We start from the raw sequence: 26,542 nt of genomic DNA, 5'->3' as shown, positions 1-26,542 counted from the left end.
AGCCTGAACACCCCAGAGGTGTTTGACGAATTTTCATTAAATTTGGATGGGAAAATGACAAAAAAAAATGTTTTCACTAAAATGCTGGTGTTACCCTAAATTTTTCATTTTCACAAGGGAAAATAGGAAAAAAGCCCCCAAAAATTTGTAACCCCATTTCCTCTGAGTAAGAACATACTCCATATGTGGATGTAAAGTGTTCGGCAGGCGCACTACAATGCTCAGAAGAGAAGGAGCGCCATTGGGATTTTGAAGAGAAAATGTGTCTGGAATTGAAGGCCACATGAGTTTGCAAAGCCCCCATAGTGCCAGAACAATGGACCCCCCCCCCCACATGTGACCCCATTTTGGAAACTACACCCCTCGTGTAATGTAATAAGGGGTACAGTGAGCATTTACGCCCCACATGTGTCTGACAGATTTTTGGAACAGTGGTCCGTGAAAATGAAAAAATTTATTTTTCATATGCACAGTCCACTGTTCCAAAGATCTGTCAAACGCCAGTGGGGTGTACATACTCACTGCACCCCTTATTAAATTCTGTGAGGGGTGTAGTTCCCAAAATGGGGTCACATGTGGGGGGGTCCACTGTTCTGGCACCACAGGGGGCTTTGTAAACGCACATGGCCCCTGACTACCATTCCAAACGAATTCTCTTTCCAAAAGCTCAATGGCGCTCCTCCTCTTCTGAGCATTGTTTGTCGTCCGCAGAGCATTTTACGTCCTAACATGGGGTATTTCCATACTCAGAAGAGATGGAGTTACAAATTTTGGGGGCATTCTTCCATAACCCTTTGTAAAAATTGTAAATTTGGGGAAGAAACTGCACTTTAGTGGAATTTTTTTTATTTTATTTACACATTCGATTTTAACGAAAAGTCATCAAACACCTGCGTGGTGTTAAGGCTCACTGCATTTTTACGTGCCTTGAGGGGTGTAGTTTCCAAAATGGTATGCCATGTGAGGTTTTCTGCTGTTCTGGCACCATAGGGGCTTCCTAAATGTGACATGCCCCCCAAAAACCATTTCAGCAAAATTCACTCCAAAATCCCATTGTTGCTCCTTCCCTTCTGAGCCCTCTACTGTGCCTGCCGAACACTTTACATACACATATGAGGTGTTTCCTTACTCAAGAGAAATTGGGTTACAAATTTTTGGAGGCTTTTTCTCCTATTACCACTTGTAAAAATAAAAAAACTGGGTCTACAAGAACATGCGAGGGTAAAAAATGAAGATTTTGAATTTTCTCCTTCACTTTGCTGCTATTCCTGTGAAACACCTAAAGGGTTAACAAACTTACTGAATGTCATTTTGGATACTTTGAGGGGTACAGTTTTTATAATTGGGTCATTTGTGGGGTATTTCTAATAGGAAGGCCCTTCAAATCCACTTCAAACCTGAAAAAAAATTCCGTCTTCCAAAAGTAAAAACATTTCAACTTTATGATGCAAATATAAAGTAGACATATTGTATTTGTGAATCAATATATAATTTATTTGGAATGTCTATTTTCCTTACAAGCAGAGAGCTTCAAAGTTAGAAAAATGTAACATTTTTAAATTTTTCATAAAATTTTGGAATTTTTCACCAAGAAATGATGCAAGTATCGACCAAAATTTACCACTACCATAAAGTAGAATATGTCACGAATAAACTATCTCTGAATCAAATTTATAAGTAAAAGCGTCCCAGAGTTATTAATGCTTAAAGTGACAGTGGTCAAATTTGCAAAAAATGCTACCGTCCTTAAGGTTATAATGGGCTCCGTCCCCAAGGGGTTAATAGTCGCCGCGTCAGAGCTAAGTGCCCCATCTTTTGTTCGAATACAGTGAATAGATGCCACAGGATGGCTATTCCTAGACAAATAAGCCAGAAATTTGCCATTTTTGTCTCCAAACTCACACAAGTCCATTCCTCTATCTGCCAGTTTCAAGTGAACTCGGTCTTTCTGTATAATCAAAAGAGACCTTTGCACCTTAGCCCATGCCCTTTCTGCATCAGGCGTAGGGTCCCTAACTACTGCTGCCTATTTCAGTCTGCAACACCCTCTCTCAAGCTCCCAGCTCCATCCTCCTACCAGCCACCCCAGGCACAAATGCCCCCCTTATAGTCGCTTTTTAAGGCATCCCATTGGATTAAGACATAAGGTGAGAGGCATTTTGTGCCCAATAATCACTATGTACGACTTCTAATGCAGAAGAAACCTCCTCCGCCTGAAGCCACCCTGGATGCATTCTCCATATCTGAGAGGACGGACGGGTCCCAGGAACAAAGTAACTATCAATGCAGAATGATCGGAGATCCTTTAGTAGTGTAACACACATCATTCATCGCTGGTAGCAGGTCAGGTGTGACAAATACGATATCAATACGAGAGGACTTATGCACTGAGGAATAAAAAGAGAAAACAGATTCATCAGGGTACTTCCATCTTCAGAGTTAGGTGAGACCCAATGCCAGACGCCAAGAAGCTAATGCAGAATATCCTGGGTTCACAGCACTGGTGTGATCGAGCTGAGGATCCTATAAAAATCTCATATAAAAAGAATAGGGTCAGAAGGAAAAGAAGTCAGCTTTTCGGTAAGTAAATCTAACAGAGCACTATGAAAAGGAGAAGGCACATACAAAGAGACCAACGTGAAACAGAAAGAAGACAAAGAACAGTGGAGGAAAACATATCTGCCAAAATGATCACAGGAGACTTGTGAGGTCACCAATGGGAGGAACTTAGACACCAACACAGAAACCCCTTTAGCTGAAGATGAATAAGAAGAATGATACCCCCTCACCACCCACGCTCTCTTAAGGGCCAATACCTTCTGACCCGTAAGGGGGATTTCTTGTAAACAGATTACATGAGGGGAGAGACGCTTAACAGAGTCAAGCCACAACACCCTCTTAAATATGAAATTAAGGCCACAGACATTTCACCTGAGTACTTTAAGGGACCCCATCATGGAACAAAAAAGAAGAGGTAGGGGAAAATGTGGCATGTATATATTGCTTCATGAGGAGAGCTCCCAGACACACCACATTCAACCAGACCACAAACAGACGGACAAGACACAACAACACAGAAGAACAGCAACAGATAAGAACTATAAAACATTTCCAAAACAATTCCCTGTCTAACACTAACTGAACAAGTGCAGACCTAGACCCTAAACAAGAACAAAATTGGGTGAGTGTGAGAGCTGCTTAGTTCGGTTACCCCTTTAACCCACTATCATGGGATGGTCCTAACGGGAACTCATACCTCGGACTACCAGCACTCAGCTCCCTTAAGCACTAGTTAACTAGAAGGGGAACAGGCAGTCCAATAGGGAGATCAGTCCAGCTGCTGAGCAGTTTGAGAAGCAGCCTCTGCCCACTGCAGTGCCTCAGCGGGTGAAGTGAAGAATTTTGTGGAGGTACCGTCTACCACTCTGAGGCGAGCTGGGTGCAACATGGCATAACGATATCCCTTGGAGTGAAGCTTCACTCTAACTTCCGTAAATTGGGTGCGTTGCTTTCTTAATTCCATGGAGAAGTCCGGGTAGAAGGAGACTCTGCTGTCACCGAAGAGAACCTCCCCTTTAAGCTGCACAGCATGCAGGATAGCGCTTCCATCTTTGAAGTGCAGGATTTTAGGAAAGTTTGGGGTGCCCCCCTCGGGACTGGAGGCCTAGCTGGGACCCTATGAGCCCATTCCCCTGAGAAGAAGGGAGAGAAGGTCTCCGCAGGCAAAATCTCTTTGAGCCCGGATTCGAGGAATGCCACAGGATCGCCCCCCTCTGCCTTTTCTGGAAGGCCCACCAGCCGAACATTATTACACCGGAGGCGATTTTCAAAGTCATCAGCTCTGTCCACCACTCCCTTGAATTGATGCTGTAAGTCAGCAATTTTCTGAGGGACAGGGCATAGGGTATCCTCTACTGCAGAAACTCTGTGCTCCCCTCTCCATGGTCCGTCTTATGACGGAAAATGATGAATTCTCATCTAAGCTCATCAACTATAGAGATCATGGAGGTGTGACATGAAGTAATAGCATTCAAGATTTCAGTAAAGCGCTGATCCAAAGTAATCACATCATTCTGCATCCGTTCAGGGGAAGGGAGAGGCGGCGGACCTTGAGAATAATCAGCCAGAGACATGGACAGACCAGGGGAGGAACTGCCAGGGGACCCCGCAGGTCTAGAGAACTGACTTAACGCCTTTGCAGCATTGGCCGCCACTTTAGTAGAGAGGGGCGCCTGAGCAGCAAATTCACGCTGCGACTGCCCGCTAGCCTCAGAGTGCACATAGCGGCACACAAAGGCACTCAGAAGTAAGATAGCACAGAGCACCACAGCAAGCACTCCAGCCACTATAAGTCCAAGAAAGCCCAGGTACAGGGAAGGGCCTTAACAATCCAGAAGAGGCAGTCCACAGGTGTCTCCAAGTAAGATAGCACAAAGACTGCTGCAAGCACTCCAACCATTATAAGTCCCAGCAAGCCTAGTAGCAAGAAAGGGTCTGAACAATCCAGAGGAGACAATCCACAGGTGTCTCAGAGTAAGATAGCACAGAGACCACAGCAATTCCTCCAACAATTGAAAGTCCCAGCAAGCCCAGAAGCAAATAAGGGCCTGTACATTCCAGAGGAGGCAGGCAGAAGTGACTAAAGCAGTACTCACAATTGTGAGAAGGCAGGCCAGAGAGGACAAAACTGCAGGAGAGTCCGGAGGAGTTTATGGGACACTGGCCACCCACTGATGCCTTCAGAGAGGAGAGGGGGATTGTAGGCAGCCCTCCAGCACCACCTTGCACAGCAGTGCGGCAGTCCCAGAAGATCTTGCAGAGTGGGAGTTGCCAGGGAGACCAAGTGAAGGACCAGGCCCCACCAACGAAGGCTAACAGCCGGGATCCTGCAAGCACAGAGGAGTAGGGGGACAGCGGCTCACAGCACAGGAGAACAGCTCCACTTCCAGCTAACTGCAGGACTGATCACCTCCGAGGACACCGCAGCATTGGGACGGCTGCCGACCACCACAACCGCGATCCGTGCACTGGACACAGAAGATTTGCAGAGGAAACACTTCAACTGCAGCAGGAGGGTATTTATCACACACATGTATGGACATTGTGCAATAAGAAGTGTGTGTTGTACAAATTACCATCTGGGACATAAGCTGCAATAACACAGGACGTGGTGAAAAAATATATGCTGCTAAGGGATTGTGTGCAATATCAACGGCACCTATACTGCAGAATTTCACACTGGACTGTGCAATGATAGACTATTTATGCTGCTTAACTATATGGGACTATGTGCAATGATGAATGCACATAGTGCATAGAAATAATCCGGTGACTTGGAAAAAGAAATAATACTATGGGTGTGAGTATCCAAACACCCATTGTATAAGGATCCTGTTGTCTACTGTTTGTTATTAATGTGCACTACTTTGGAGTAAATGGTGGCGGCCAGAGTGGTTAATTAATAAATAATTGGTTTGAATTTTAAACAAACCTCCAGTCTGAGAGGGTGCCACACACCCCAACTTACAAAGTAAAAACAAAAGGAATTTTGATCAAAAAGTGTGCTAAGAGCCTCCATTTTTTGACCAAGAGTGCTGTTGCAACTTTCTTTTTTGTACATTTTGTATTTGCCACAGCAGCGGGCACCTGTGTATTAGGTTGTTGTGCGGGCTATTTTTCCTTTTGTTTTTACTTTGTAAGTTGGGGTGTGTGGCACCCTCTTTAGCCGTGCACCCCACCCCTCTCAGACTGAAGGTGATTTAGTCAATGACTGATCCAACATGTCACACAGTCAGAGGCTATATGCACAGCAGAGGTGAGTTATCATGTTAGGGTCCCATCCGAGATGAGGCCACCTCCGCGTGGTGGATGGGGGGACACATTTTGATCAAAAAGTGCGCTAAGAGCCTCCATTTTTTGACCAAGAGTGCTGTTGCAACTTTCTTTTTTGTACATTTTTTTTTTTTTTTTTTTTTTGCAATATATTTTTATTCAACATTTTCAGAATAACACAAAAACATATCAGAAATATCACGATCCCCATCTGGGAAAATAACGGACCGCGATCCAACATACAATACAATAACTGTCTTAAAAATGACAAATACTGAGGTGCTGTAGTGAAGTGATGCAGGATTCCCTCTCTCCCCAAGGATTCAATAAGCTTAATCCTTACAGTCTAAACTGAATCAGGAAGCTGTAATGCCCCCAACGTCCCTTTCAATGATTCCGTAAGGTACCATGTGGTGTGTCTAAAAGGATATACAATGTCGGCTACCTCCCGGGGATTATAGTGTGTAACAATGAACGGTGTCCACTTTTCGAAGAAACGTGCTGTGCCAGAGTTGCAATGGCGTTCAGCATCCAATCTGTCTACCCCTAAAAAGAACTTCAATTGAGTTATCAATAATTGCAGGTCCGGTACCCGGTCCTCCAACCACCGGAGAAACAAGCATCGGAGAGCAACCAGCAAGACCACATGTATTATTTTAGGGATCCTCTGGATCCCCGTCCGATCCTCCTCCGGAGGACGAAGCTGGTGAAATATAAGGGTCTGAACCTTAAAAGGAAGACTTACCCGCCAGTGGTCTCTGATGTAGGAGCAGATCGAGCGCCAGTAGCCAGCCGAGTGAGCACAGTCCCAGATCCCGTGAAAAAGATTTGTCATAGGTGTAAGACATTTGGGGCAGTGTGTTATACGCTCAGGGAAACAAGGCGACGGTGGGATATTAAAGCCGTACAAGGCTGCGTGGGAAACTTTAAAATAGGTCTCCCTCCATCGTTCATTGATAACCTGTTTACAAACCGCTTCCCATCCCGTAAGTATAGTCTCATGAATGTCTGGGTCCCCAGTCCATCTCTCCCATGTGGTAAACAGGCGTTTTGGGTCGAATTTTAAAAGTCTCCCCCGTAAAGCTAGGTATAATTGGGAAATGGAAGTCTTCCTCGGACCATCCCCTACTATGTCATCAAAAGAGTGGACAGGGGCTTCCACTGTCAGGTTCCTAAGTCGGGTCGAACAAAAGGAGTATAATTGATTTGCATAGATCAATTGAGTTTGGGGTAAAGAGAATTTTGTTACCATCTCTGCAGGTGAAAGCCATGACCTTCGATCCTCGTCCCACAAATCACTAGCCCTCAAAACCCCCTCCCTCTCCCAAAGAGCAAGCCAGGTAGATGAAGTCCCTTGAGAGAATTCAGGGTGTCCTCTGAGTGGCATTCGCTTGGATAACAAGTGCGATAGGCCAAAAGTCTTACGGAGTTCCTTCCATGTAATAATGGTATCCCTAAGGACCTGCGAGCTCTTGACCTGCGGGGGTAGCTTAGTGTAGGAAGTATGTAGTAGGGCTGTCAATGACCACGGTGCCGCCAGCTCTCGCTCAATCAATAGGTTAGAGAAGTATGATGAATCATGCAACCAATCCATCACATTGCGGAACAAGCATACCAAGTTGTAACCCCTCACATTGGGAAGGTTGACCCCCCCTTCCATCCTACACAGCATCAACTTTTTAAGCGCAATTCTGGGTCTCTTCCCATGCCATATGAATTTAGTGAATGCTGCGTTGAGTGTCCTGACATCTACGTGCTTCAGCAATATTGGGAGTGTCTGCAGAGGGTAAAGTAGCCTGGGAAAACTTATCATCTTCACCAGATGACAACGTCCCATAAAGGACAGCGGAAGGTCTTTCCACCGTGCCAACTCGTCCACTATCTTCTTAATCACCGGGGTAAAATTCAACGCATATAGTGTATCCGCGGTTCTCCCTATCCTAATCCCCAGGTAGAGAATGGAAGAAGTGCTATAAGTGATCCCTAAATCCCCAGCCATCCGCTCCCAGTGAGGCGGGCCCTTCCCCAAAGGAAGGAGCACACTTTTGGATGCGTTCACTTTATAGCCCATGAAACCTTCCACCCCGGCTAGAAAAGACAATACCTTGGGAACATCCCGCCCTGGGTCATCCAAGAACATTAGCACATCATCTGCAAACAAGGATATTTTGAGTTCTCTGGAACCCACCGCTATACCCTTGTACGTGTCCGAAGCGAGCAAAAAGCGCGCCAAGGGTTCAATTGCTAAATCAAACAAAAGGGGCGATAGAGGACACCCCTGTCGTGTCCCTCTATGCAGTTGGATATATGGAGACAAAAAGCCCGGGGTATACACCCTGGCTGCCAGGCCAGAATAGAGGTTTTCCAGGAAACCACTGAACTTCTCTGTGATACCAAAGCGTTCTAGAACCAAATGCAACCAATCCCACCGGACATTATCGAACGCTTTTTCCGCATCTAGAGCGAGCAGTGCAGGGTGGGGCATAACCGCAGGCCTTCTGCCTACACTATCCATGACCGCTAGAACCTTCCGTATGTTCGTGACAGCTGAACGCGTTTTTACAAAACCCACTTGATGATCCCCTATCAACTCGGGCAACAGTTTCGCTAACCGGTCCGCTAATATTTTGGTAAGTAATTTAACATCCTGATTAATAAGTGATATTGGACGATAGGAGCCAGGATCCAGCGGATCCTTGCCCGGCTTGGGGAGAACCTTAATGAAGGCTAGTTTTGCTCCCGCCGACAAGTTTCCACCAGACAGGACACCATTAAAGTAAGCCGTCAGGGCAGGAGTGACCTGATCAACTAGGGGTTTATAAAATTCCCCCGGATAACCGTCCGGTCCCGGGGCCTTCCCATTGGCTAGAGATCTGATAGCCCCCCTAACCTCTTCTACTGTGATGGCTATGTTCAGCTCTCGTCGTTGGTCCTCAGACAACTTTGGGAGACTCACTTTGTCCAAAAAGTCCCGGCCCTCTGTACCTGCGTCAGGTGGAGCGGAGTACAAGTCCGCATAGTAAGCACCCAATAGAGCACTTACAGCCTTCGGGTCTCTACTAATTTGGCCCTGGGTGTCCTTCAGAGCAAGCACATGCGCTGATGAATGTGGGCCCTTCGCTAGTCTAGCCAGCAAGCGACCTGCCTTGTTTCCCTGTTTAAACAGCTGGAGATCGTAATGTGAGCGATAAACTCGCTCCCTCCTGTCTAACCATAGTTCATAGTCGGCACGCGCTGTCTGCCACGCCAGTTTATTGGGGGGGGTCGAGGAAGATACAAACTTGGAATATGCTGCGGCTAAGCGAGAACTGGCGGCCGCATGTCCCTCTTGCGACTTACGCTTTAACGTGGAATGATAGGCCATTATTTTACCTCTCAGGACTACCTTGGCTGTCTCCCAGAAAAGGGCAGGGTCCCCTTCATGTTGGGCATTGTCAGTTTGAAATTCCAGCCACCACCCCCGAAGAAGATCTTGAAAAGACTCATCCTTCGCTAAATAAGAAGGGAAGCGCCACAAAAAGTCAGTCCCCTTCGGGTGTGATTGCCGAAACTCCAACACTACAGGGGAGTGGTCAGAAATGATCAGGTCAGAGATGTCCGTTACAGTCACCCTAGGGCAAAGGGAAGGACTAATCATGAGGTAATCAATTCGGGACCAGGAATTGTGTGTGTGGGAGTAGTGCGTATACTCACGACCATCGGGATGAAAATGTCTCCAGGCATCCACCAAGCCTGTACTGGACAGAAACGGTTGCAGGACCCTGTCACTCTGTCGGATGGCCACTGGCGTCGATGTCGCCCCTCTCCTGTCCACCAGAGGATCCACCACCGAGTTCAGGTCACCTCCAACCACTACCTGCAGACCTGCTGAACTAGTTAACTCATCTGTTAGGGAACGAAAGAAAGAGGCGTTATCTCCATTCGGTGCATATACATTATAAATAGCATAAGATTGCTCGCCATGTATTAAGGAAATATGGGAAAGACGTCCCGCATCATCATGTGTATGGGAGATCAAATGGTGTTGGAATGCCTTGTGTATCAGAATCAATACACCCGCCTTTCGGTCCACCGCCGGGGAACCATACACACTACCCACCCACAACTTCCTCATTCTAGGGAAATCGGTTGCGGTCAAATGTGTCTCCTGCAAAAGAACCACATCCGGCCTCAAGCGCTTGAGATATCGAAGGATGGACATTCTCTTCTGAGGTGATCTTAGACCCTTCACATTCCACGAAACAATTCTACACATCGTGAATACAGTGAGGAAGGGTAACAGTAATGCACAGGGAGACGTAGGGACACAACACAAAAACCCACCCAAGGGAAACTCCCAGGACTATGGGCAGACAGGGGAAGAGCAGGGATCGCCAGCACAAGTTATCGAAGTACCTCAGCACATGACAAGAGCTCGCAGAAGGGGAGCGCCACAGTAATCCTGAACCTTTCAACGTAGAGTGTGCCCCTGCCTGCGCAGTTCGTAAGAAAAAAACATTTAAATTATAAAAAAAACATGAAAAAACCATATCTGTAACTCCAACAGTGAGGGAAGCCCTGTGTGGAAAAATGGCAACCCCCTGACTGGATGTGGACTTCACTTTTTTCAGACATGAGAGGAGACAGGAACACCCCTCCCCACACCCACCCGTACACATGACCCCGCCCCACTCCCGAAACATACCCATTAACGATATACAAAGAGCCGCCATGGTCCAATCTGTAATAATGGAACAGTCCCCTCAAAATATTATGGCCAATAACTCAAAATCTCAAGTCCCAAGAGTCAAGCACAGGGGATAAGGATGAACAATACCCGTTATACAGTGCAGTCCTATATTCTCAGCCGTGGTAGAAATGAGAGTAGCTTCTATGATGTCATCCTGGATCAGCTGCTCTGCAAGACCGCATGTCCGTGTACTTTATCGGAAGCTGGGGGAAAAGAAAGAAAAAAAAAGAGAGGGGGGGTGCGTGGAAACAATAGCTGGAAGACTGGGATTCAGTCCGGTGACGAGGATCTGCTACTACGGCTTCTGCTCCTCCGTTTTGGAGACTTCTTTCTCTTCCTTCCCTCTGCAGGTGATCGGTCCCTGCCCTCCTTACGACGGGCGGGTCTCTGTGCCAGGGGACCTTGATCTCTTGAGGGGTCCTGGCGGGCAGGTGAATGTCTTGGGTGTCTCTGGTGGTCCGCTAGCACATCTCGCAGTTCCGCCTCGGCTGCTGACGGAGTCTGGTAGGAGCGAAAAGATCCATCCGGCATGTGCAATTTTAATGTGGCTGGGTATTGCAGTTGAAAGCGGCGTTTGGCATTGTATAAGGCAGTGCAAACATTGCTGAAAGCTTTCCTTCTCTTCGCTACATCAGCCGAAAAATCTTCAAATATCAGCATCTTCTTGTTACGGAATGTCAGAGGTGTTGTGCGCTTTCGAAACGCTCTCAGGATGCTAACCTTGTCGTTGTAGTCGAGCAGTTTAAATATGACTTGACGCGGACGGCCATCTACACCCGCCTTGGAAGCAACATTACGGTCAGGCAATTTGCCTATACGGTGTGCCCTCTCCACCCTGCATTTGTGTGGCAGACCCAGCGCCTTAGGTAGATCACTCTCGCAAAAATCTTGAAGGTCCGCAGGAAGGAGCGACTCAGTAACGCCTACCAAACGCAGATTGCTGCGTCGTTAACGGTTCTCTAAATCTTCCAGCTTTCCGCTAACATAGCATAAATCTGTGTCCATTTGGCGCAATTTAGTAGCCAGGCCGCTGTTCTCATCCTCAAGCGCAACAATTCTATGCTCCATCTCGCCAATGCGGCCCTCCTGAGCGCCCAAATCCGTGCGTATCTGCGTTAGGGTGTCACGTATGGTATTTTCTAAAGTTCTCTGTATCGTGGGGGTGATGAGAGAAACTAGCACTGCGGCCAGTGCCTGTAGATCAGGGTGGGCCGGTAAACCCCCCACAGAGGGTCCTGCGGCCATGGCATCTGAGAGCTGGACCCCCAGACCAGGGGACTCTGCAAGTTGAGAGAACAGGAGTTGGCTACCAGTCACTTCCATTGCAGCAGAAATAGAGGCGCCGTTTGTGGTCTCGTGCTGAGGGGTAGGGGGGCGGGGGGGGCCCAGAGGGCGCAGGAGATGCGTGCAATCCAGAGACCGCCGGGCCCTGAGGTCCCTTGTGGACAAATTTATCCATGACTTGGCTGTTATGTCCGTTATGTAGTCACTCCCTATAGCCAGTGTGGGAATGCCCTGTTGCAATAGCAGCTCAGCAGGGGACAGGGAAGAATAGTCAGTGGTGGCTCAGAGGGGCCAAGATGGCGCTGAGTGGCGCTGTGTAGGTAACCAGCTGAGTGCACCCGATGAGGGCCCCCTCTACCCGCCCCGGGGCTTGTCCTGACTGCGGGCACCAGTTTTTGTGCTCACCGGGTTTTCCGCAGTCTTCTTCAGGCCGCCCAGCTGTAATCCCGGCGCCCACTATCGCATTCAGCTTCCGGAACTCCGAGATCGCTGCGCTGTCCGGTAAAGCACGGGGAGTGAGATCTCCGCTGCTGGCTGGTCTCCGGAGCCCTCACGGGGGAGCAGGTCCGTGCAGGGACCGCGAGCGGGGCAAAGTCGCCCGGTACTGTGCCGTTCTGGGGTGTGGGGTACAGGAGCTCCGTCCCTCCGCTCCTCACATGGCCGCGCCGGAACCGGAAGTCCTTTTTTGTACATTTTGTATTTGCCACAGCAGCGGGCACCTGTGTATTAGGTTGTTGTGCGGGCTATTTTTCCTTTTGTTTTTACTGTGTAAGTTGGGGGGTGTGGCACCCTCTTTAGCCGTGCACCCCACCCCTCTCAGACTGGAGGTGGTTTAGTCAATGGCTGATCCAACATATCACACAGTCAGAGGCTATTAACATGAAACTTGGCACACATGTTACTTATATGTCAGCAACAAACATAGGATAGGTGATTTAACCCTTACTCACCCCCATTTGCCAGGGGCGGGGTTTATGTTTAAAGTCCCATACAAGTCTATGGAAAATATATGTTGATCCAAGTAGGAGAAATGGGGAAGAGGGAACTCCAGCTCCACAGTGGATAAAATGTAACCTTTAATGGTACATGTTAAAAAGAAAATCCAAAAATGAACAAAAAAGACAAACAGTGCTCTGGTGAGTTAAAAACCAACGTCCACCGACTCGTTTCCGACCGCTAACAGTCCTTAGTCATGGTGCTACATCCTAACCGGACAACTGCCTTATATATACTAGATAGTATATCAAAGTCACATGACAGACTACACTTCCATAATTCACATGCTGCGACTTTCAACATGCGTTCTCTATCAGGTCTTGCAAAACACATCCATGATATCCATCAAGGGGATGTGTCTTCCATAGAAGTTTGCGGCATTGAAAGGGTGCATCCGCCAGGAAGAGGTGAAGACTGGTCACGTGTCTTTTTGAAGCGTGAAGCCTTTTGGATACTAATGTTAGACACGAGATATCCGAAAGGTATGAATTACAGAAGTGATTTAGCTTACATATATTGAGTTTTCCCACAAGCTTACCATATTTATATCTATTATTTGCTCGCCGCATTTTTGATTATCAGCTATTATGCAACAGGTGTGGCTCAGATTGTGACGTAGTCTGTCATGTGACTTTGATATACTATCTAGTATATATAAGGCAGTTGTCCGGTTAGGATGTAGCACGATGACTAAGGACTGTTAGCGGTCCGAAACGTGTCGGTGGATGTGGTTTTTTAACTCACCAGAGCACTGTTTGTCTTTTTTGTTCATTTTTGGATTTTCTTTTTAACATGTACCATTAAAGGTAACATTTTATCCACTGTGGAGCTGGAGTTCCCTCTTCCCCATATCTCCTACTTGGATCAGCTGGTTCACCGAGGATATGGCTCGGCTTTCCGCTCTCGTGCTCCCTGCAGATGTATCTCCTTGACCTAATGGCACCCATGGTGAGCTGGAGTCTTTTTTCGTTATACTATTTTTTTCTCGAAAATATATGTAACTGCATAACTTCCAAACGGCTGGAGACATTTCGATAATACTTGGTTACATGTTACTTATATGTCCACTTAAAATATAGGATAGTTAATTTAACCCTTAACTACCCACATTTGTGAGGGTCGGGATTTTTGTTTAAAGTCCCATGCAAATCAATGGGAAATGCATGCTCTCACATAACTTCTGTACGGCTGGAGATATTTCAATACCTGGTACACATATTACTGTTCGGGTTATGAGGACGGGATGGGAGGTCGAGATAGGAGGTCGAGATAAGAGGATAGGAGGACGGGATGGTAGGGATAGGAGGACGGGATAGGAGGACAGGATATGAGGATGGGATATGAGGACGGGATATGAGGACGAGATAGGAGGTCGGGGTAGGAGGTCGGGATAGGAGGCTGGGATAGGAGGTCGAGATAGGAGGAGAGGATAAGAGGTTGAGAAAGGAGGTTGGGATAGGAGGTTGGCATAGGAGGTGGAGATAGGAGGACGGGATAGGGGGTTGAGATAGGATGGGATAGGAGGATGGGATAGGAGGTCGAGATAGGAGGACGGGATAGAAGGACGGGATAGGAGGTCGAGATAGGAGGACGGGATAGGAGGTCGGGATAGGAGGTCGAGATAGGAGGACGGGATAGGAGGTCGAGGTAGGAGGTCGAGATAGGAGGATGGGATAGGAGGACGGGATAGAAGGTCAAGATAGGAGGACGGGATAGGAGGACGGGATAGGAGGTTGAGATAGGAGGTCGAGATAGGAGGACGGGATAGGAGGTTGAGATAGGAGGTCGGGATAGGAGGTCGGCATAGGAGGTGGAGATACAGATCTGGTGTAGGATTCTATTGTGGCACTTGTGGTCCGCTGCAGGCATCCTCCATTGTATGCATTTTTATGCTGGGGATCGCCCCTAGCAACGGACTACAAGGGCAGGATCTGCTCCCCCAGTATATATGCACAACTGCATTTGGGGTTGAGCACCTCCAGCCATTTGAGACCACGTTTTTTGTTGTTGTTTGTAAATTTATACGTGGAGGTGTGTAAACTCCATATGTTAATGCGCCTTGAACATTTTCCAGGCAGCATTAGGGTTGCACCTGTGAGGCCATGCACCTATATCAGCCAACTTGGGTGGGGCTTGTAGCCTCTCTCCCCCCTTCCATTGTATGTGTGCTTAGTCACGCTGGAGGGAACTGGGAGCAGGCTACATGTCGACCTAGTGCTGCTGTAATTGCCCACTGGCTCCTGGTTTTTGCTTATTACGCACAGGTAGGTTAGCGTTAGGTCCCGTGCCATCTGAGAAACCTTGGCGTTGGTGTGCGGGCTCTGGTGTGTCCTTAATATAAGGATACACTGGCGAATGTCTCAATTTTAACATCAGTGTTGAGGGATTAGCCAATGTCATTGTATACATCTACCACGGTAGTGCACCTACATTTCTGTATTGTATTGGTCAAGATAGGAGGTCAGGATATGAGGTCGGGATAGGAGGTCGGGATAGGAGGTCGAGATAGGAGGACAGGATAGGAGGTTGGCATAGGAGGTGGAGATAGGAGGACGGGATAGGGGGTTGAAATAGGAGGACGAGATAGGAGGTCGAGATAGGAGGACGGGATAGGAGTTCGAGATAGGAGGACGGGATAGAAGGACGGGATAGGAGGTCGAGATAGGAGGACGGGATAGGAGGTCGGGGTATGATGACGAGATATGGGGTTTGGATATGACAACAATATATGGGGATGGGATTTGAAGTCAAAAGCTTTCTCCTTTGTTGATTTTCCTCCCCAACAAGGATGAGGAACGAAAAACCGGGCAACGCCGGGTACTCAGCTAGTTTATCATAAAATATACAAGTACTGGTAGGAGACCAATTGAATTGGTGTGTTGAAACCACAAAAGGAATATCCGGACCTCCCAGCACCACCCAGGTGAGCAGTAGACCAGCCACAAGGTCAATATTCAGGGTAATTGCCACAAAATAGCGGGAGCTTGGCGCACACGCAACAGCTAAGCTTCCCATGCAGGCCATGCCCCCCAGCTAAGATACATATCTGAGGAAGGAAGAAAGCTCTCTGAAATGATACACACAATAATCTAAGCAGTTCACTAATCTCTTGGAAGAAGAACATGTAAAGCAGTGTTTCTCAAGTGCGGTCCTCAAGTACCCCCAACGGGTCATGTTTTCAGGATTTACTTAGCCTTTCACAGGTGATATAACTATGGTGATGCCTGATTCACTAACTATAAATTAAATCACCTGTGAAAGACTAAGGAAATCCTGAAAAAATTACCTATTGGGGGTACTTGAGGACCACCCTTGAGAAGTACTGATGTAAAGCCCCACGAAACTCCAAGCGGCATCTTGGTGCAGTACATTTATTGGAGCAAACTACACTGGATTGCTTAAAAAAAGACTTTGATTTCACCTTCAGCAGGTGGTTTATTAAGTTGCAAGTATTGCTAATTCTTTGTATATATAAAGAAATAGACATTAAAGGGGTACTCCCGTGAAAACCTTTTTTTTTTTTTATCAACTGGTGCCAGAAAGTTAAACAGATTTGTAAATTACTTCTATTAAAAAATCTTAATCCTTCCAGTACTTTTTAGGGGCTGTATACTACAGAGGTAATATAGTATACAGCCCCTAAAAAGTACTGGAAGGATTAAGATTTTTTAATAGAAGTAATTTACAAATCTGTTTAACTTTCTGGCACCAGTTGATCTAAAAAAAATAAAAAAAAGTTTTCCACGGGAGTACCCCTTGGGCATTTTGTTGCAGAGTTCCCTTCTCCCCTTTTCTACATACAAAAAATTTACACAACACCATTATTTCTTTTGCAATATAAACTTTAATGTTTTGTCATTGATACATATCATCTTTGTTAAGCTTCTTACATGTCTACATGTATTACATTTTTGCTGGAATAAATCCTAATTCACGAAGTTCATATTGGACATATTTGGGGAGATTTATCAAAACCTGTGCAAAGGAAAAAGCCTCTGAAAAGTAATGGAAGTGATCTGATTCTGGTTCTATGGGAAACTGCACCACTCTGCACCGGTTTTGATAAATCTGCCACATTGTAGTCAAACATTTGGAAGTCTGCTCGAATTTTGCCCACCTGGGCAGTCTATACATCTAACATGGCCAAGTGAAGTGATACGGTCTCATTGGAACTCTTTTCTTTGAATTTCATACAAACATGTCAAAAGTTGTGAACACTTGAAATCTGCCTGTTCAGACCTGACTTCACTTCCTGACTGGCCACTAGCCACACTGCTCTATTATAAGTTTATAGAGCTGACTCCCTGCAACTGGACGGTGATCACGGCAATCTGGAGAGTAAAGGGATCCTATCATCAATATCAAGGCATCCGTTAGGGTGTGAACACTTAGACCACAATGAACAAAACTTTTGACATGTGACATGTTGAACATGTTTCTAAATGACAGGAGCCCTGTAAGAAGTATTAAATACAATTTTACTCAGTTGAAGCAATTCATTATAAAACGTAAGATAATAGCAATCCTTCTATTTTATATATTCAGTATACAGCACACATTTACGCTACCTGACTCTAAGCTTCTTGGTGAAAAGCTCTGTAGTCAATATAAATAAGGAACACAATAGGGACAACACAACTTTTCATCCAGTAAGTCAGTCTTATGTAAAACAATTATAAAAAGAAAAGAGGTGCGCTCCTGGTGTAATACTGCGGGATGAACAAGAAAGGTGTATGGATAAATTGCACCTTACCGTGTGGTGTTGTACTAAGAGTACAACACCTGAGATGGCATGTAGACTCGCTCAAGTCGATGACAGGTGGCAACCTCGGTGTCCGATTCTCCTAACTTCTCAGTCCGGTGTTTAAAGTATTGTATGAACAAAAGGTGAGAGACTATCCGATGGGCGCCTTCCTGAATAACTAAAAATTGCCGAGAGTTTAAACAAGGCAATTTTATTGAAAATAGTGCAACATAAAAGTTTTGAGTCCGGACCGGATTCTTCGTCAGGCAGAATGATTCACAAAGAAAGTCCCACAACTGCCGCCGGGTCACAGGGCAAAAAATGGGAGGTGAAACATTACATCACTTTATACAATCTATATACAAAACTCCATATACATCTAAAACATTAATAATAATTAGATTAAATGTCAGAGACATTGAACTGTATTATTAGACTTGTGAAACAGAAAACAGTTTAAATGGACAAATTTTGCCCCTATACTTTCAATCTGACGTAGCAGCACTAGCCGCTGATTAGATTACGGGATGTGCTACATGTTGTTCAACAGTTAATCCCTAGAGCGGACCGATTCAGATGGCGCACAGATTATATACTCCACCGCTTATTGCAGCGCTGGAGCCGCTGGAAAAATAGCCCACTCTGATTCGGAACACATGAAAACACACTTCGAATACAGTGCTGCTATAAAAGAAAGCAGCGCAAGCCAGCTCTTAAAGAGGTACGATGACTGACATATAAGTGTTCCAATAAGGAAAGTCCCATTGCAGACTCAATACAAAAATATATAGTGACTGCCGGTAATTAAAAATAAGGGGGTATATTAATAACTGCCTCTACAAAGTGATTAAATATATAAAACCAAAATGACATATACAAAATACATAGTGAACCCTCATTGCATTTGTATGGGAATCGCCCATTAAAAAGAATAAAAAGGCATGGTCACATCTCAACTCGAGATTCAATGTGTTTACACAAAGAACTCCAGAGGATAATGTTAATCGATGATAAAATAAATATTAAAACCTAGGGGTAGAATAAATACTGGGTAAAAACTGGATAAAAACCGTTATCATACAAAAAAACAATTCTATACAAAAATTCTATATTGAATTAATTAATTACTTCAACATAGAAACCATGATACCATGTATCTAGAATCATAAATATCAAATATATCTGCCTGATGTGAATAGTAATGCAAGTTAAAAAACTAGAGAAATCACATACATCTACCTGATACGAATAATACGAGTTTAAAAAGCTAGAGATACAGGTAAAAAAAAAAAAAAAAAAAACCAGGTGAGATTTATATTATCGTCTCTGTAATCTCATTAAGACCACGAGGGGAAATGGTGCCCAACTTGAAGATCCAATATACTTCACGTTTTTTTAGAAGTTCAAGACGATTGGAATTGTGTGCGCCGATGTAATCAATGGGAGTAACTTGAATGGGAGCTGCCTCATTGGGGTGCTGTAAGGTGCAATGACGTGATAACCCATGAAGTAGAGATTGTTTTTAAATGTTTTGTCGGTGCTTGTTGATCCTACAGTGCAAGGGTTGGATTGTTCTCCCTACATACTTAACCCCCAAATCACCCCTTTTATTATTATGTATAAGAGATACATTGATGATTTATTTTTTATATGGAATGGTCCAGACAATGCCTCCGAGATCCTCCTGGAAACTTTGAATACCAACGATTGGGGACTACAATTTACATTAGAGGCCAGCAGAAATTAAATACATTTTCTGGATCTGTGCATTTCCCATGATAATAGCAATTTTATTACTTCTACCTTTTTTAAAAGTGTTGATGTTAATAGCTACTTGGAATTTAACAGCGGGCATTATAAGCAATGGCTCAAAAATGTTCCCTTTAGCCAGTTTCAGCGGATTTGTAAAAACTGTACGGAAGACAGTATGAAGCCAGAATCTTAGAGACCAGGTTCAAAGAAAAAAAGTATCCCAAAATAATCATAAAACAGGCTTTACAACAAGCACATAAGAAAACACAGAAAGAATGCCTGCACTCTGAAAAAATAAGGAATAAGGTTGTTGCTGTACAAAAAACTAATTTTATTACAACTTTTAGCAACTCCTCAAACAGAATACTTGAGGTTTTAAAGAAGAACTGGCATATCTTGCTAAATGACATACACCTTAAAGGGAAAATATCAGATTGCCCGCAAGTAACCTTTCGGAGGGCTCCGACTTTGAAAAATCTGCTGGCTCCGAGTCAGATTCGACAACACAGATATAAAAACGTAAGAGATGATTTACCTTCGGGGAGTTTTAGAAGTGGAGTGAAGTGCTGCCTGTGCTGTAAAGAGATTAGACATAAAATTAATGCTATTGTCATGATGCCGGCTGGCAGGAGGTGGATCCTCTGTGCCAGACAGGGATTGGCGTGGACCATGCTAGTGGACCGGTTCTAAGTCACTACTGGTGTTCACCAGAGCCCGCCGCAAAGCGGGATGGTCTTGCTGCGGCGGTAGTGACCAGGTCGTATCCACTAGCAACGGCTCAACCTCTCTGACTGCTGAAGATAGGCGCGGTACAAGGGAGTAGACAGAAGCAAGGTCAGACGTAGCAGAAGGTCGGGGCAGGCAGCAAGGATCGTAGTCAGGGGCAACGGCAGGAGGTCTGGAACACAGGCTAGGAACACACAAGGGAACGCTTTCACTGGCACAATGGCAACAAGATCCGGCGAGGGAGTGCAGGGGAAGTGAGGTATACATAGGGAGTGCACAGGTGAACACACTGATTAGAACCACTGCGCCAATCAGCGGCGCAGTGGCCCTTTAAATCGCAGAGACCCGGCGCGCGCGCGCCCTAGGGAGCGGGGCCGCGCGCGCCGGGACAGGACCGACGGAGAGCGAGTCAGGTACGGGAGCCGGGGTGCGCATCGCGAGCGGGCGCCACCCGCATCACGAATCGCATCCCGGCTGGAGGCGGTATCGCAGCGCACCCGGTCAGTGGATCTGACCGGGGCGCTGCGGGAGCGAGAGTGTAGCGAGCGCTCCGGGGAGGAGCGGGGACCCGGAGCGCTCGGCGTAACAGCTATCACATCATATACTACTAGTGAGTCATTTCAGATCAAACACAAACTCACCTGTCAGTCTTCGTTCGTGATATACCTCATTGAGTGTGTGGTCTCCAGTATGTAGGGAGAAAAATCCAACCCTTGCACTGTAGGATCAACAAGCACCGACAAAACATTAAAAAAACAATTTCTACTTCATGGGCTATCACGTCATTGCACCTTACAACACCCAAATGAGGCAGCTCCCATTCAAGTTACTCCCATTGATTACATCGGCGCGCACAATTCCAATCGTTTTGAACTTCTAAAAAAACGTGAAGTATATTGAATCTTCAAGTTGGGCACCATTTCCACTCGTGGTCTTAATGAGATTACAGAGACGATAATATAAATCTCACCCATGTTTTTATTTTTTTTTTTTTTACCTGTATCTCTAGCTTTTTAAACTCGTATTATTCGTATCAGGTAGATGTATGTGATTTCTCTAGTTTTTTAACTTGCATTACTATTCACATCAGGCAGATATATTTGATATTTATGATTTTAGATACATGGTATCATGGTTTCTATGTTGAAGTAATTAATTAATTCAATATAGAATTTTTGTATAGAATTGTTTTTTTGTATGATAACGGTTTTTATCCAGTTTTTATCCAGTATTTATTCTACCCCTAGGTTTTAATATTTATTTTATCATCGATTAACATTATCCTCTGAAGTTCTTTGTGTAAACACATTGAATCTCGAGTTGAGATGTGACCATGCCTTTTTATTCTTTTTAATGGGCGATTCCCATACAAATGCAATGAGGGTTCACTATGTATTTTGTATATGTCATTTTGGTTTTATATATTTAATCACTTTGTAGAGGCAGTTATTAATATACCCCCTTATTTTTAATTACCGGCAGTCACTATATATTTTTGTATTGAGTCTGCAATGGGACTTTCCTTATTGGAACACTTATATGTCAGTCATCGTACCTCTTTAAGAGCTGGCTTGCGCTGCATTCTTTTATAGCAGCACTGTATTTGAAGTGTGTTTTCATGTGTTCCGAGTCAGAGTGGGCTATTTTTCCTGCGGCTCCAGCGCTGCAATAAGCGGTGAAGTATATAATCTGTGCGCCATCTGAATCGGTCCGCTCTCGGGATTAACTGTTGAACAACATGTAGCACATCCCGTAATCAGCGGCTAGTGCTGCTACGTCAGATTGAAAGTATAGGGGCGAAATTTGTCCATTTAAACTGTTTTCTGTTTCACAAGTCTAATAATACAGTTCAATGTCTCTGACATTTAATCTAATTATTATTAATGTTTTAGATGTATATGGAGTTTTGTATATAGATTGTATAAAGTGATGTAATGTTTCCCCTCCCATTTTTGCCCTGTGACCCGGCGGCAGCTGTGGGACTTGTACATTTAAAACTTGGCGCATTTTCTTTGTGAATCATTCTGCCTGACGAAGAATCCAGTACGGATTCGAAACTTTTATGTTGCACTATTTTCAATAAAATTGCCTTGTTTAAACTCTCGGCAATTTTTAGTTATTCAGGAAGGCGCCCATCGGATAGTCTCTCACCTTTTGTTCATACAATATCATGTAAAACAATACTTACTGTATCATTTAGCCCACTAGCCCAAGGAAGTCGTTATCATTTACAATTCTGTAACATTTATTTTATATTTGTTTTATAAATCTGCAAGATTTGTTTCACATTTGTATCTCCCTATAGACCACTAAAACCTTAATAATTTTATTAATTTAAGTCTAGTTACAAAAATATGTATATACAATGGAGTTGAGATGAGCAAAAGATACAACGTTTATGAAACTGCAAATATTGTTTTGGCAAATAAATTATTTGTGACCTGGAACTCAACTCTGCATTTTGACATGAGAAGAATAGCAGATATGGAAAAGTAGATGTTTTCTCCATCTGTAACTGAAGAATGGTTGGTAAAATCCATCCAAATCTTTGAAGGGGTTATCCTGGGATACAAAAACACAGTTTATTTCTTCCAAAAACAGAACCACACCTTTTCTCAGGCTTTGTGTTGTATTGCAGCTCAGTTTCTTTGAAGTGAATGGAGCCAAGTTATAATATCACACACTACCTGAGGACTTGTATGGTGCTGCATTAAAAAAAAAAAAAAAAAAAAAAAAGCTTTGTTTTAAATCCCTGAACAACTCCTTTAACCCCTTAAAGACCGGGCCATTTTTCATTTTTGCACTTTCGTTTTTTCCTCCTCACCTTCTAAAAATCATAATACTTTCAATTTTCACCTACAGACCCATATGAGAGCTTGTTTTTTGCACCACCAATTTGATTTTGTAATGACAAGAATCATTTCACCACAAAATTTGCTGTGAAACCAGAAAAAAAATATATTTGTGGGGCAAAATAAAAAAATAAAAAGTAATTTTGTAACTTTTTGGGGTCTTCCGATTCTACACAGTGCACTTTTTGCTACAAATGACACCTTATCTTTATTCTGTAGGGCCATTCGGTTACAAGGATTTCTCAATTATTTAGCAAAAGGTAGAAATAACAAGAGGGCACTCACCGCATCTGTGCTCCAAAATGGTTTCACTTTATTCTTAGTGCATTAAAAACGCCAGCAGGATAGCACAAGACGACTGGATGGCGCTGCAATTACAGCGGCTGTTTCACACAAAATGTGAAAGGACAGCCAAAAGTAATCACCGGCTGGTGTTTTACTGAAATACATTTCTTTAAGCGTACTGTAGCGCATTTTCTGCCCTGTTTGTTCCACCACAAATGGTCTGCTGGTTATACTAGTATAGAGACGGTGTAATACATACCCAGCAATCCATTCCTAATAGTCTGTGAAAGAGTTCAATTTTGTGTTTAGTACACAGCGACTGTGTACTGCAGCACTGTTGTGTACTGCTGGTGTTGTGCAAAAATAAATTTTTTAAGCTTACTGTAGCACATTTTTCTGCCCTCATAAGTGCATACCACATACCTACATAGTGTACTATTTTGCACCTGTTAATTAGTCAATGGCCTAGATACTGTGAAAGTCCAGGCAAAAGTACTCACCGGCTGGTTTTGTACTCAGATACTTTTTTAAGTGTACTGTTGCAAATTTTTCTGCCCTCATAAGTTCATACCACATACCTACATCTAAGTAGTGCACTATTTTGTACCTGCTAATCTGTCAAGGGCCTAGATACTGGGAAAGTCCAGGCAAAAGTACTCATCGGCTGGTGTTGTACTCAGATACTTTATGAAGTGTACTGCAGTGCATTTTTCTGCCCTCATAAGTGCATATCACATACGTACATCTAAGTAGTGTACTATTTTGTACCTGTTAATCTTTCAAGGGCCTAGATACTGTGAAAGTCCAGTCAAAAGTACTCGTTGGCTGGTGTTGTACTCAGATACTTTTTTCAGTGTAATGTAGCTCATTTTTCTGCCCCTTTTAGTGCATACCACATACGTACATCTAATTAGTGTACTATTTTGTACCTGTTAAACTGTCAAGGGCCTAGATACTGTGAAAGTCCAGGCAAAAGTACTCACTGGCTGGTGTTTTTACTCAGCTACATTTGTAAGCCTATTGTACCACATTTTTTTGCACTCAGAAGTGCATACCCCATACGCACATCTAAGTAGTGTAGTGCCTAGATACTGTTGTGTTGTACACAAATGGTCTGCTGTTTATACTAGTCTGTAGACGGTATAATACATACTCAGTAGTCCATTCCTATTAGTCTGTAAGAGTGCAATTTTGGGATTATTACACAATGAGTTCATGATGCAGCACTATTGTGTACTGCTGGTGTTGTGCAAAAATATGTATTTTAGGGTGCTGACTTCATTTTTCACTTAAGAGCTGAAAAGTGTCAATTCAGTTTTCTAATACAAGACAGAAAACACATAACAATTATTTAAATCACTAAATCTTTCAAATATAAATAACAATTACAAAACAACACAATCATATATTGTGACTAGAGATGAGCGAACTTTTCAAAAATTAAATTTGGCTGATTCGCCAAATTTTCCAATAAAGTTTGTTTCGATCCGAATCCACGGCAAATCTATATTAAAAAAATGCTATTTCTAGCCTACATACAGCCTCTTTAGGGGTATAGAACACTTTACTGTGTTCTAAAATGCATATGGAGTGTGCTGAGTGAGTGAAATAATACTGTTATTCAGAATAACATGCAGATTACCGGCATCGCTTTTAGAATCACAGCCGCACAGCAGCACAATTACAGAGCCTGGTGGTGGCATCAGTGTCAGGAGACCATATAGTGACTGAATGACACAGCGTGGAGGTGTTGGCAGCATAACACAGCTTGGATGAGGCTGAAGCATGAGGACACCATATAGTGGCTGAATAACACAGCGTAGAGGTGTTGGCAGCATGAGGAGACCATTTAGTGGCTGAATGGCACAGCGTGGAGCTGTTGGCAGCATGAGGAGACCATATAGTGGCTGAATGACACAGCATGGAGGTGTTGGCAGCATGAGGAGACCATATAGTGGATGAATGGCACAGCCCAGAGTTGCCAGCAGCATGAGTAGGCGCTAGGCCTTCACAATCCCTAAGATTAAAAGATGAATTAAGAAATTTAAACCAACGATTTTGGATAGCGGGTGCTACCTATGAGAAAATTTGAAATTCCCAGACCAAGGCCCCACAGCGGCATCAATAACCAATATATTGCCTGAATGACACAGCCTGGAGTTGGCTGATGCACGAGTACACACCGGGGCTTCACAATCCCCCCAAAAAACACCACAATTTTAGAAATTTTTGAAAAAGATTTTGGATAGCGGGTGCTACCTATGAGAAAATTTGAAATTACCAGACCCAGGCCCCACAGCGGCATCAATAACCCATATATTGCCTGAATGACACAGCCTGGAGTTGGCTGATGCACGAGTACACACCAGGGCTTCTCAATCCCTCCCAAAAAACACCACAATTTTAGAAATTTTTGAAAAAGATTTTGGATAGTGGGTGCTACCTATGAGAAAATTTGAAATTACCAGACCCAGGCCCAGCAGCGCCATCATTTTTTTATTTGAAAATTAAAACAACTTTGAGTGTCCCGGACCCCATCGTGTGGGTATAAAGGACCAAATCCAACAAGCCCCCACAGCAACATCAGTAAAGCATATATTGCCTGAATGACAGAGCGTGGAGTTGGCTGATTCACGAGTACACACCGGGGCTTCACAATCCCCCCCAAAAACACCAAAATTTTAGAAATTTTTGAAAAAGATTTTGGATAGAGGGTGCTACCTATGAGAAAATTTTAAATTACCAGACCCAGGCCCCACAGCGGCATCAGTAACCCATATATTGCCTGAATGACACAGCCTGGAGTTGGCTGATGCACAAGTTCACACCAGGGCTTCACAATACCCCCCAAAAAACACCACAATTTTTGAAATTTTTGAAAAAGATTTTGGATAGAGGGTGCTACCCATGAGAAAATTTGAAATTACCAAACCCAGGCCCTACAGCGGCATCAGTAACCCCTATATTGCCTGAATGACACAGCCTGGAGTTGGCTGATGCACAAGTTCACACCAGGGCTTCACAATCCCCCCCAAAAAACACCACAATTTTAGAAATTTTTGAAAAAGATTTTGGATAGCGGGTGCTACCCATGAGAAAATTTGAAATTCCCAGACCAGGCCCAGCAGCGCCATCATTTTTTTATTTAAAATTTAAAACAAACTTGCGTGTCCCGGACCCCAGCGTGTGGGTACGAAGGACCAAATCCAACAAGCCCCCACAGGGCTCATGTGGCTGTGAGATTTTGGCGCAATGTCGTCATTGCCCTGACCGGCGATTGTTTCCAAGACTTCTCGCCAAGGCAAACTATGTGAAGAACAGCGTGACACCGCCGTGACCTGC

Source organism: Hyla sarda, chromosome 1 (genome assembly GCF_029499605.1).
Source record: "Hyla sarda isolate aHylSar1 chromosome 1, aHylSar1.hap1, whole genome shotgun sequence".
Taxonomy (NCBI): Eukaryota; Metazoa; Chordata; class Amphibia; order Anura; family Hylidae; genus Hyla; species Hyla sarda.
Note: the sequence above shows the minus strand (reverse complement) of the source record.